Source organism: Apium graveolens, chromosome 7, assembly GCF_009905375.1.
Source record: "Apium graveolens cultivar Ventura chromosome 7, ASM990537v1, whole genome shotgun sequence".
Lineage (NCBI taxonomy): Eukaryota > Viridiplantae > Streptophyta > Magnoliopsida > Apiales > Apiaceae > Apium > Apium graveolens.
In genome coordinates this window covers 266,354,037-266,368,724 of record NC_133653.1, presented here as the reverse complement: position 1 = coordinate 266,368,724, position 14,688 = coordinate 266,354,037, and positions in this window count along the sequence as shown.

The following is a 14,688-nucleotide window of genomic DNA, read 5'->3' as shown; positions in this document are numbered from 1 at the left end:
AGAAACTCTCCATTCAAGTATTCACCACCTCGATCTGATCGAAGAGTTATAATACTGTGTTTGGTTTGTTTCTCCACTTCATGTTTATATTCCTTGAACTTTTCAAAGGCTTCAGACTTGTGTTTCATCAAGTACACATATCCGAATCTAGATCTATCATCTATGAAAGTAATGAAGTACGAAAATCCTCCCATGGTTTGCGTAGACATTGGTCCACATACATCTGTGTGTACCAATCCTAGCAAATCTGCAGCCCTCTCTCCATGTCCACTAAATGGAGATTTGGTCATTTTACCCAATAGACAAGACTCGCACGTAGGATATGATTCAAAATCAAAGGGGTCTAGTAACCCTTCCTTATGCAATGTCCGAAGTCTATTTTCACTAATATGACCTAGCCTACAGTGCCATAAATAGGTCAGATTTTCATCATCTCGTTTTCTTTTATTAGTTTGTTCAATCTGAAGTAAATCATGCTCTATGTCACATACATACAGACCATTAGTTAAAATTCCATGTCCATAAAGAACATTATCTCTAAGGATAGAACATTCATTATTCTTAATAATAAATAAAAAACCATCCAAACCCAACATAGGGATAAAACAATATTCCTCATGTTATTCCCAGTGGACTAACAATGAGATTTACAGAAGGGGGGTTGAATGTAAATCTCAAAACTTTTTCAAGTTTTGAGCAATTTGTAAGACTAAGTGTTTGAGTGATCAAATGTGTGTGAATTGCTTGGAGCTGATGCAGACAGATATATATTTAAACACAAATGAAATGAACACAAAGAACTTAAAAACTTTTCTGGTGGATTTGTTGTTCCACCAGAGATGTGTTATTTCAGAAAATCTGTGATTCAAAATTAAATCACAGCTGCTTCCTAGTACAAACTAGATGATTTTCTCTCTTGATATTTCTAAACAGCTCAGGGAAAATTCATATCTAATTACTAGCTACTACTTGGTTTATATAACACCAAGTTTACAAGTGAAGACAAAGATAAAAGTACAATAAGACAATAGTTCTTCACTTGTTTCTGTTCCATTTTTATCCAGTGTAATATGGAATTATCTGTTGACTTTCCATTTTGAACCAGACTAAAAACGGCTTCTTTTTCTGCTGTTCCTGAAATAGGCTACCACATCTCTGTCAATCCATGTGCCTCTGTCAGCTTTGTTAACTATCACTATCAACTGCTATGAGACTGAGCATCCGTTGAAGCTTTCATCCGTTGATGGCTTTATCCATTGATGCTCTAGCAGTGCATCCGTTGAAGCTTTCATCCGTTGATCGCTTTATCCGTTGATGCTCTAGCAGTTGAAGCTTTATCCGTTGAAGCACTTATCCGTTGAAGCGTTAGAGACATCCGTTGAAGCTTAGTTTCTTATCCGTTGAAGGTCTTCAATATCAGTTGACACTTCTTCACTTATACAAAATTACAAGGCATGAAATATTTACAATTAGCCCTCCTACTTGTACATCCATTAGTAGTCAACATGACTGATTATCTCCTAACAACATCTAAGAATTATAGCTTGAAACCAGAGAGTGAGATGTGCTACAATACCAAACTTATTGCTAAGTAAGGCTACTCCTTCAACGGATAGCCAAGATGGTCTTATCCGTTGAGGCTACAAGCACTAGATTTTTACTTAAGTGTTTTGCTGAACTTATCATCAAACTAATACACATATTCCTAACAATCTCCCCCTATTTATGTCTACTAGAACTGTAGGCATAAATTTGGGTTTAGCTTGATGATAACAAAACACTTAACAAATATATAAACTGTAACTAAGCAGAAATTCAAAAGTGCTGCAAAAGTGTATATGCTGAGATGAAATTGAAGAAATACATTGTTTCCAAGGGTGCTCCTTTAGCTTGAGCAAATTACTTTCTTTTCCTTTGATCCCTGGTTTTCTTTCCTAGCCTCCTGTCATTCTCCTCCATTTGAAGTTGAAGTTGTCTGTAGAATTCAGCTTCATCTTCTTCATTGATATCTAACTTAGATTGCATATCCTTGAGAGTTTCATTACTGGCAATCTTTAGCTGATCTTCAATTCTGAAAAATCTTCTGACTCCTTTGTTGTCTCTGAACTCCATCAACCAATGAGGTGATTTGTGAATTGTAATACCTCTCTCTGGAATGAGTAAAGTTCTAGGCAAAACATTGGGCTCCCTCCAAGTTTTCCTTATGTTGGCAATCTTGTTGAGAATCTCAGTCCTGGCAGTTCTGGTAAAGCCAGAATCCTTATGTATGGCTGAGTAGACTCTAATCAAGGTAGTGTAGCCTTCATTCAGAATTTTGTGAAGAGGCCATGTTCTTTCCCCATCTCCTTTGTATTTGAACACTAGTCTTTCTAGTAGCTGTCTGTAGACAGCTATTCCCCTTACATCCTCCAGCTCATCCAGATAGAGTTCAATGTCTGAAAATTCTTTTATGTCACAGATGTGAACATAATCATCTTTAGAGTTTTGAGGTTTGGACTTAGGCTTCTGTGTGAATTTGATTGAGGCTTTAGAGGGTGTTGATTTGATTCTTCTTTTCTGCTTCTTTGATGGTGGAGAAGAGGTTAGGAAGGTGGGCAATTTGATGGTGTCCCAATCAATTGGTTCCTCCTTGGGAATGATTGTTTCACCATGAATGTTCATGAAGGGGTCAGGTACAATGGGTTCAGGAATAGAGGGTAGTGGTTTGGATATTGATTGGGTTTATTCAGTCTTATCTACCTTCTTTCTCTTTGCATTGACCTTCTTTCTTTTCCCTTTCTGCCATTCTTCCTTACTTCTTTCCTCCATCTCAGTACCAACCATGTCCCCCATAGCTTCATCTTCACCTTTGTCTTCAATTACTTTCTGATCTTCAGCCTGACTTGACTCTAGCTGTTTTTCAAGCTTTGCTTGTGCTCTTTTGTCAGCCTTTAGTTGTTTGGCTTCTTCCTTCAACCTTTTGGTTTCTTTCTTCTTGGCTATTGAGAATTTGGGATGTCCTTGCATCACACATATGCTCTTTCCCTCTCTGAAAATAATAGCCATGTTTCTCCTTACAGCCTCATCCATGGTCTCTTTGAGATATGCAATACTTCTTCCTAAAAGCTTGTCCTCATCTGCTTTTGGAAGAGGAAAATCCACCTCTTTTAGAGGATTCTTTGTAGAGTCCTTATTGGATCTGTTGTTGGGCTTGAGAACCATAGGTTGCAGATCTTTGGAAGAAGTTTCTCCATCCTTATGCCTCCCTACTGGCTTGAGTTCCATAATAATTGATTCCACTTTTGTGCTATGCTTCACAGATTGTGATTGAGAAGTTGTAGAACCAAATATTAGTTGCATCTTTTCATCAATCTTCTTCATTTGCTCTTTGACTTGCAATTCAGCTGCTGCTATCTGGATTAGATCAATTCCATCTAGCTTTCCTTTGACTTGAATTGGTGGAGAAGTTGTGATGACAGGAACTAGCACTTGTGAAATCTGAACTGTTGTAGATGGCTCTCCTTCCCCTTCCCCTTTATTCTCCCCCTTTTTGTTATCATCAAGGGTAGGGGTCAAGCCTTGTGCTTGTGCCAGCTGCATGAGTAGATTTGTTTGAGTTTGTTGATTCTGAAGAATGGTGACCATAGAGTCTTCAATGATTTGAACCCTATCTTCCAATCTGGCCAGCCTCTTGTCAGCATCAGAGGTCTTCCTTAGTCTCCCCAACAAATCTTGCATAGTACCATAGGGTATAACTGAATCCAATTTCTCAGCATTGTAGGATTTCAGATCAGCAATGTCCAGCTTGAGCTCATCCACACTTAGATTTTGCTGGTAATGCTGCAACTGCAAGAGATGCAGAGATTCCAGATGAGCTTGAAGAATTGCCTTGGTACCAGCATCCTGAGTCTCCTGAATGGCCTGCTGAATTGTCATGACTTGTTTGACCAAAATGACACCAAACTCTCCTGGTGTTGATGGTTTTGCCCATGCCCATGCAGGAAGATTAGGAACAGAACTTGGGCCTGCTACTCCCCCTAAGTTCATGCTCTCATTCAAAGAATTAGAGTCATCATCATTAGAATTTACTCAAAATTCTTCAGATGGCTCACCAGCTTGAGAAGGCAGCCTGTTGACAGCAGCTTTGTCTCTGAGAAGAGATTCTGAAGTGTGTACAATGTGTAGTGTCTATTCTGCCTCCACATTGCCCTGTGCAGCCAATAATTGATAGGCTGAAACAGGGTGAGTAAAAGTGTCAGCATCCAAGGAAATGTTATCAATGACAGCTTTGTAGTGTTGCTGAAATTGTCTTCCCTTATCTGCATCATCCACTTTCATTAACTCACTAGCAATGGCTGGATCCACCCTTATAGCTTCTGTACCTGCCTTTCTCAATTTCTCTCTTTTCTTGCATCAGGGGCTCCCCCTGGCTCACACACACCCTCACACCCTCACCTTCACCTTCTAAGGTGGCACTCCTCTCACTTACTTTTGCCATGCTGGAAGAAATAGCATGCATTTGGTGACTCTCATCCTCTCCTTTTGCCTGGGAGCAACCCAACCTCTCACTCAAAAAATCACTCCCTTCCCTCAAGCCTAAAAGTGATTGTACAGTTGCCATGTCCTTTACAGTTGGAGTTGTTTCTGTTAAGTGTGTAGAGGCCATCAACGGATAGGGAGTATCCGTTGAAGTGGAAACTGATGGTATCAACGGATAACTGCTGTTAAGCTTATCCATTGAAGAACAACCACTTGTCAACGGATGAGAGATATCCGTTGAAGAAGGAAATGATGTAGAGATAGAAAGTGATATAATTGTTGAATCTGTGTGGATTGATTTTAAGTGAGGTGACACAGATTCTGCAACTACATCTGAAAGAATTGGCTGATGATCCAACAAATCATCTAAAAGATGATGATCACCAGGTTTTGAGTGGGGCTCCTCCCTGAGTTTTAATGAGGGAGAATCAGGAATTGATGTGAATATCATATCCACATCCAGAGAGGGTGTAGGAGAGTTTGAGGAATGGTGTGTGTCTATATTGAGAGAATGGGGCTGTGATTCCACATTTGCTGGAATCACATCAAGCTGAATTTGCGAAGGCACAGATACTGGTGGGTGTATCTGTGCTGTGTGTGTCCCTTGTGTGGAAACTAGGGTTTTGGCTTTCTTCTTCCTTGAAAAGGCTTGAATTGGTGAATGTGTAGCTTCAGTGTCCCTCCCTCTTTTGTTCTGTGTCCCTGGATGGGGACTATTTTCAATAGTTACATCCTTTTGGGAGGATGCAACTAGGGATGTGCTGGACTCCTTTTGAACCACTACAGTCTTTTGAGAGACTGTGGCTTGGCTAGAATGGGTACCACTCACCTCTCCCACCTTATGCTGGGGGGCTTTTTGATGTTCACCCCTCCCCTCACCACTCACACCCTGTTCACCCCCTTCAGGGTTTATGGTAGTTGTTACAACTGTTGTCTTTTGAGAAACAACAGAGGTAGGTTTCTTTGACTTGACTTTGGAGATTTTAGATTTGGTGGCTTTGGTAGGAGCCTGTTTGGACAATGACACAGGTTCCATAGCCACACTAGAAGGCAAAGAAATATTGGGGTTAAAAATAGTAGGAGTTATAGAAACATTTACCTCACTTACCTGTGGTGCATTCATGATTGGCAAGTATACCAATGGCACCTGGCTGTTGAGGTTCATTCTCAAAAGGTCTGCAAGGACCCTTTTCTCTTGTGCCCAGCATTTGAGTTTATTATTCTCATTGGATATAACCAAACCTTCAGCAACATGGTTAGCCAATAACATAAAGAATCTAGCAAAGTAGATGTTATGTGGTCTATTAGCTTTGTTACCTAATCTGGAACCTAATTCTAGCATAACACAGTTGCTAAAATTAAAGTACCTATCAGAAACTAGCATATAGAGCATATTAACAAGAGATGAAGTGATAGCATCAAAATTGCTAATCTTCCCAGAGAAAACCTTAATAAAGGCATCTCCAAGAAAACTCCATTTTTTCCTAAGGCCTTTCCTTCTAATACTACCTAAACTAGTAGAATCAAAAGCATAGCCTATGGAATCTAGCATAGCAGAGACATCTTTATCAGTGTGTGGTGTCATGGCATTATTCTCAGGCAACTTAAAGCAAGATTGTAAATCATCACAATTAATGCAATAGTCCTTACCTTTGAGAGAGAAGACAATAGTCATATCTGTGGAGTTAAACTCTGCAGTTGTCCAAATCTCCTCAATCACTTCACAGTAGATGGTTGGGGCTTCCAGCATTGCATAGCTTAGTTTGCAGTTCTTGATGAAGTCCATCATCTTGTGATAATCAGAATGGGCTTCCTTCTTTTCAACCAAGACTATGAAATTATTCTTTTCATAAACAAATCCTGTTTGAGACATAATTTTGACTACTGGTGCCATTTTTGTGAGTAGAGGTTGCAGAGAAGAACTTGAGAATTGAGAGAGAAAGAGAATGATAATTGCAAGAAAGCGTAAAGTGAAAATAAGAATTCAATTGGGCTTTTATACTTTCTTGAATTAAAACATAAATTAAAATAATTAAATGATACTTTTAAGTAAGTGAAAGCCGTTCAGGAATAAATGAAACTATAGAAATTCTGAAAACTACCGTAAATACAAATACATACAACACTGTATATCTGTATCAACGGTTGAGTAAAAGAATCAACGGCTGTGACTCACTAACGTGACACATCAACGGATAAGGTAAATAGTTATCCGTTGATGAACAACACTATTTTATCCGTTGAAGGATAAAATTACCAGAAATGTATTTGTCTTTCAACGGATAATGAATATCCGTTGATAGAACAATTTTGGCTTTCAATGGATAGGGAATATCCATTGATAGGATAAGTTTTGATTAAAGCCAACTTTGTTCTTGCAGCAAATTCATTTCTGGCTACAAGACAGATTACATAGATGACATAGATTATGAATAGTTAAGCATACCTAACTCACTTACTAATCTTGTGAATGTTGATTCATCAAGTGGCTTGGTAAATATGTCTGCAATCTGCTTTTCACTTGGAACAAAATGAAGTTCCACTGTACCTTTCATCACATGTTCCCTAATGAAGTGGTACTTGATATCAATGTGCTTGGTTCTTGAGTGCTGCACTGGATTTTCAGTAATGGCAATGGCACTTGTGTTGTCACAAAATATTGGAATTTTGTCAACAGTTATACCATAGTCAAATAACTGATTCCTCATCCACAGTATTTGTGCACAGCAACTACCAGCTGCAATGTATTCAGCTTCAGCTGTTGATGTGGAAACAGAATTCTGCTTCTTGCTGAACCATGATACAAGCTTGTTTCCTAGAAATTGACAGGTGCCTGTTGTGCTTTTCCTGTCTAATTTGCAACCTGCATAATCTGCATCTGAGTAGCCAATTAGATCAAAACCAGACTCTCTAGGGTACCAAATTCCTAGATTTGGAGTCCCTTTGAGATATCTGAAAATTCTTTTAATAGCCACTAAGTGAGATTCTTTAGGGTCAGCTTGAAATCTAGCACAGAGACATGTAGAAAACATAATATCAGGTCTACTGGCAGTTAAATATAAAAGTGAGCCAACCATGCCTCTATAACTTGTAATATCCACAGACTTTTCAGCCTTGTTTAATTCAAGCTTGGTGGCAGTGGCCATGGGAGTTTTTGCAGGTGAACAATCCATTAAGTCAAACTTCTTTAAAAGATCATAAATATATTTAGTTTGACTAATGAAAATTCCACCACTAACTTGTTTAACTTGTAAACCAAGAAAGTAAGTTAGCTCTCCCATCATGCTCATTTCATATTTACTTTGCATTAATTTAGCAAACTTTTTACAAAGTTTATCATCTGTAGATCCAAATATAATATCATCTACATAAATTTGTACAAGTATCTTAGAGCCATTAACATTTCTAAAGAAGAGAGTTTTTTCAACAGTACCTCTTGTGAAGTGATTATCTAGAAGGAACTTTGATAAAGTCTCATACCAGGCTCTAGGTGCTTGCTTTAGTCCATAGAGTGCTTTCAAGAAATAATACACATTGTCTGGAAAATTTGGATCTTCAAAACCAGGAGGTTGGCTTACATAAACTTCTTCCTCCAATTCCCCATTTAGAAATGCACTCTTGACATCCATCTGATAGACTTTGAAATTGGCATTAGCTGCATAGGCTAGAAAGATTCTGATGGCTTCAAGTCTTGTAACTGGAGCAAATGTTTCATCAAAATCTATTCCCTCTTGTTGAGAATAGCCTTTGGCAACCAATCTGGCTTTATTTCTTATGATAATGCCATTTTCATCTATCTTGTTTCTGAATACCCATTTTGTGTCAATAGAACTCTTGTTCTTTGGCTTGGGTACCAGCTTCCACACTTTGTTCTTCTCAAATTGGTTTAGCTCCTCTTGCATAGCTAAAATCCAATCTGGATCCAAAAGAGCTTCTTCCACTCGCTTAGGTTCCTCCTGTGATAGAAAGCTACTATACAGACATTCATCTTGAGTAGCCCTTCTAGTTTGTACTTTAGATGTAGCATCACCAATGATCAGTTCAAAAGGGTGATTCTTGGTCCATTTCCTTTGAGGTGGTAGATTAGCCCTTGATGAGGTTGCCTCAGTATTGTTATGATGTGAGATAGAATGTTGATTTGTTGAAACTCCCCCTGAGTTGCTGATCCTTTGAAAGTAAATGGGAGTTCTATCAACTGATGATGTGAAGTGATTATCTGTTGACAGACTGTGATCAACGGATGCTTCGTTATGAACTTCAACGGATGATGCACTTTGTCTTTCAACGGATGCTGCATTGCTTCTTTCAACGGAAGCTGAATTTTGACTTTCAACGGATGCAGCATTCTGTGCATTATCCAAAGGCAGACTCTGGTTTCTTCTTGAGATGCCTTCTTCATCATTCTCATCTTCACTATCATCACAATATATCTCAATATTGTCAAATTTGAGTCCTTCATGATGTCCCTCATCTGTTAGTCCATCAATCTTTTTATCATCAAACACAACATGTACAGATTCCATGACAATGTTGGTTCTTAGATTGTAGACCCTATATGATTTTCCAGCAGAATAACCAACAAATATTCCTTCATCAGCCTTTGCATCAAACTTTCCTTTGTGATCAGATTGATTCCTTAAGATGTAACATTTGTAACCAAAGACATGTAGAAAGTTTAAAGTTGGTTTTCTTCTCTTGAATAATTGATAGGGAGTCATGCATTTTGCTTGATTGATTAGAGAAATATTCTGAGTGTAACATGCACAGTTAACAGTCTCAGCCCAAAAATAAGTTGGGAGCTTTGACTCCTCAAGCATTGTCCTTGCAGCTTCAATTAGTGATCTGTTCTTCCTTTCCACCACACCATTTTGTTGTGGAGTTCTTGGAGCTGAGAACTCATGCATGATCCCATTTACTCCACAGAACATCTTCATGGTTGAATTCTTGAACTCAGTTCCATTGTCACTCCTAATATTCCTTACTTTGAAATCAGGATGATTGTTGACTTGCTTGATATGATTGATGATGATTTCACTAGCTTCATCCTTTGATCCAAGAAAATAAACCCATGAAAACTTTGAGAAATCATCTACAATCACTAGGCAATATCTTTTCCTTGAAATTGACAATACATTGACTGGTCCAAAAAGATCCATGTGTAGAAGTTGCAGTGATTCATCAATTGCAGATTCAAGCTTCTTACTGAATGATACTTTCTTTTGCTTTCCTTTCTGACAAGCATCACACAGTCCATCCCTTGTGAATTCCACTAGAGGCATTCCTCTAACTAAGTCCTTTTTGACTAGATCATTCATTGTCTTGAAATTCAAATGGGACAGCTTCTTGTGCCATAGCCAACTTTCAACTGGACTTGCTTTGCTGAGAAGACAAGTAATGGATTCTGCATCTGTAGAGTTGAAATCAGCTAAGTACACATTTCCTTTTCTAACTCCAGTTAGAACCACTTTATTGTCCTTTTTACTTGTGACAATACAGGCTTCAGAATTGAAGGAAACAGTATTCCCTCTGTCACATAGTTGACTGATGCTCAATAAATTGTGTTTGAGGCCATCAACCAATGCAACTTCATCAATGATGACATTTTCTTTTGAAATCAAGCCATATCCCATAGTGAATCCTTTGCTGTCATCTCCAAAGGTTATGCTAGGGCCAGCTCTCTCCTTAAATTCTGTGAGCAGGGTGAAATCTCCTGTCATGTGTCTTGAACAACCACTGTCCAAGTACCATAGATTCCTTCTTTGTCCCTGCACACAACAAAATCAATCAAGTTGATTTTGGTACCCAAGTTTCCTTGGGTCCAGCCTTGTTAGTCTTTTTCCTAGACTTCATTCCTCCTGCATCTTTTGACTTAGGTAACTTTGGGTCAACCTTGGTCTCAGATGTGGTTGGTTGAAGTGTAGGGTTAGTCACAGAATCATTTAACACATTTGATTGAATTTAATAAGGCATAGGTTGTGCAAACATGTTATTCCACATAGGCATATTGTATGGCATTTGAGGCATACTAAATGCAGTAAAGTAAGGATTGTTAATGTATGGCATGTTTGCAAAATGTGCATGGGGATTCTGGTGAGACATAACAGGCATAGCATGCAGAGGTGACATAGACATGTTAGGCATGGAGGGATTTGAAGGCATGGGAGCATTTTTAACAGATTTGCAATTATCAGATAGGTGATTAACACTTTTACAATGTACACAGCTTTTTCTAGGAGCATACCTATCAGGTGTGTAATTGTTATGTTTATTAATCCCTACCTTCCCATTTCTTTTAGATTTTCTTTTAGTTTCCTTCTTATCCTCAACCAACTTAAGCCTATCTTTTAACTGATCTAAAGTCATGTGTCCTATATTCACCTTACTGACATCTCTGGATGTGCTAGCTCCTTCTCTGACAAAGTTCTTGAGAGTTGAATCATTCTTTTTATTTTTAAAAGAACTTGCCTGTTTTAATTGATGAGCCTTCAACGGATGCTCCTTTTCTTCCTTCAACGGATAACTTTCATCATCCGTTGATTCCACATCCGTTGACAATCCATCAATTAATTCTAACTTCTTTTTGTTTTTCTTCCAGGCATCCTCACAGAATGATTCAATTCCTTGAACCTTGGCAATTTGAACACCAACATCCCTAGATATTTTCCAGGCCTTGATTACCTCTTGCTCACTTTTTAACTGTTTAGAAAGAATTTCTACTTTCTTAACAGCTTCTTCTAGTTCACTCTCGACAGTCAAGCATTTAAGTTTAATCTTTTCAAGCTCAATTACCTGACTCTCTAACACAGCATTCCTATCACTTAAAAACACATTATTTTCTTTGATCCTAGTGTTTTCTTTAGCTAGTGATTTAAGAGAAACACGCAAATGATATAATTCATTGGACATATCATTTATGGCTTCATTGCATTCATGTTTAGAAAGCTGAGAGAGATCAGTAGTAATTACCTGGTTGCTTGATGAACTAGTTTCATTTTCATCAGAATTAGCCATCAGGGCTAGGTTGACATATTCCACATCATCATCTTCATTTACCCCATCTGCTGCCCAATCATCTTGAGTGAGAAAAGCTCTTTCCTTTTGTTTGAGCAAATCAAAATACTTCCTTTTGTAATCAACTTGCTCAAATTTCTTTTTCTCAGAATTTGGCTTCCTACACTCACTTGCAAAGTGTCCACTAATGCCACAGTTGTAACATTTGAACTTTGATTTGTCCACCATGTTTTTGTTTGGCTTAGTGAACTTTGTGTTTTTCCTGAACTTCATCTTTGCAAACCTCCTGGACAGAAAGGCCAGATGTTCATCAATATCATCAGATTCATCCTGACTGGAATTGTCTTCATCCTCAACAACTTGCTCTTTACCCTTACTTGATTCTGATTTGCTTGTGCCAATTTTGAGACTTGGCATTGTCTTTTCCTCATTTCTGGCTTCAACTTTTTCACTGTCAGCTACAAGTGCAACTGATCCTCCTTTTCTCTTTCCTTTTTCCAACAGCTCATCTTGCTCCATCTCAAGTTTATAAGTCTTCAAAATTCCATATAATCTTTCAAGTGTGAAGTCCTTATAATCTTGAGAATTTCTTAGAGAAACGGTCATAGGCTTCCATTCCTTTGGTAGAGATCTTAGAAATTTTAGATTGGAGTCCTTGACTTGGTACACTCTCCCATACAGCTTTAATCCATTCAATAGTTTCTGAAATCTGTTGAATGTATCATTCAATGATTCTCCTTCTTCAAAGTGGAAATATTCATATTGTTGAATGAGAAGCTGCATTTTGTTTTCTCTAACTTGCTCAGTGCCTTCACAGATAAGCTGCACAGTATCCCAAATTTCCTTAGCAGTTTGGCTATTGATGACATTGTCAAACATATCTTGATCCAGGCCATTAAACAAAATGTTCATGGATTTCTTGTCCTTGTGGACCTCTTCAAAATCTTCAACATTCCATTCTGCCTTTGGCTTGGGAATAGACTGTCCAACAGCAACTGTAGCAGTAGCAGCTGTGGCCACCTTGTGTGGGATGTGAGGACCATTCTCAATGCAGTTGATGTAGCTTTCATCTTGAGAGAGAAGATGTAAATGCATCTTCACCTTCCAGTGATGATAGTTATCTCTTTCCAGGATTGGAATCTTTACACCTATATCCTTCTTACTCATGCTGTTAGCAGAATAGATCTTTAAACTCTTTGTATGTTAAGAGCTTGCTCTGATACCAATTGTTATTCCCAGTGGACTAACAATGAGATTTACAGAAGGGGGGGTTGAATGTAAATCTCAAAACTTTTTCAAGTTTTGAGCAATTTGTAAGACTAAGTGTTTGAGTGATCAAATGTGTGTGAATTGCTTGGAGCTGATGCAGACAGATATATATTTAAACACAAATGAAATGAACACAAAGAACTTAAAAACTTTTCTGGTGGATTTGTTGTTCCACCAGAGATGTGTTATTTCAGAAAATCTGTGATTCAAAATTAAATCACAGCTGCTTCCTAGTACAAACTAGATGATTTTCTCTCTTGATATTTCTAAACAGCTCAGGGAAAATTCATATCTAATTACTAGCTACTACTTGGTTTATATAACACCAAGTTTACAAGTGAAGACAAAGATAAAGTACAATAAGACAATAGTTCTCCACTTGTTTCTGTTCCATTTTTATCCAGTGTAATATGGAATTATCTGTTGACTTTCCATTTTGAACCAGACTAAAAACGACTGCTTTTTCTGCTGTTCCTGAAATAGGCTACCACATCTCTGTCAATCCATGTGCCTCTGTCAGCTTTGTTAACTGTCACTATCAACTGCTATGAGACTGAGCATCCGTTGAAGCTTTCATCCGTTGATGGCTTTATCCGTTGATGCCCTAACAGTGCATCCGTTGAAGCTTTCATCCGTTGATGGCTTTATCCGTTGATGCTCTAGCAGTTGAAGCTTTATCCGTTGAAGCACTTATCCGTTGAAGCGTTAGAGACATCCGTTGAAGCTTAGTTTCTTATCCGTTGAAGGTCTTCAATATCAGTTGACACTTCTTCACTTATACAAAATTACAAGGCATGAAATATTTACAATTAGCCCTCCTACTTGTACATCCATTAGTAGTCAACATGACTGATTATCTCCTAACAACATCTAAGAATTACAGCTTGAAACCAGAGAGTGAGATGTACTACAATACCAAACTTATTGCTAAGTAAGGCTACTCCTTCAACGGATAGCCAAGATGGTCTTATCCGTTGAGGCTACAAGCACTAGATTTCTACTTAAGTGTTTTGCTGAACTTATCATCAAACTAATACACATATTCCTAACACCTCACAATAGAGGGAACGTAATAACAATTATTTAAAATAATAGTCTTGCCCGTAGGCATATGTAAACTAAATGATCCTACATCTATGGTCGCAACCCTTGCTCCATTGCCCATACGTAAAATCACCTCATCTTTTTCAAGATTCCTACTTCCCTTTAGTCCTCGCAATGAATTGCAAATATGAGAACCACAGGCGGTATCTAACACCCAAGTAGAAATTTGACCTAGTGACATATTAACTTCGATCATGAACATGCCTGAATCAGAAGCGGTAGTCTTACTACCCTTCCTCTTCTTCAATTCTGCAAGGTAAACCTTGCAGTTCCTCTTCCAGTGCCCCACCTTGTTACAGTGAAAGCAAACAACTTTGCTCTTGGGGTCTTCAGCTTTTGGTGGAACCGGCGTTTTCTCACCTACTTTCTTCTTCTTGGAAGAGTTCCTCTTCCTTTTCTTAGGATTGGAACCTTCACCAATTAGAAGAACAGAACTCTTCTTAGGGGGAAAATTCGATTCCGCAGTCTTCAACATGTTGTGGAGTTCAGGCAGGCTGACATCCAACTTATTCATGTGAAAGTTCACAACAAACTGCGAGAACGAACTCGGAAATGATTGCAAGACCAAGTCTTGGCTCAGCTCCCCATCCATGGCAAAACCAAGTTGTCCAAGACGTTCAATCAAATTGATCATCTTAAGTACATAGTCATTCACAGATGATCCCTCAGACATCCTAAACCGAACAGCTCCTTCGATATCTCATATCGAGCTGTCCTCCCTGCCACATCATACAACTCTTGTAGATGCATGAGGATAGTGTGAGCATCCATATGCTCATGTTGCTT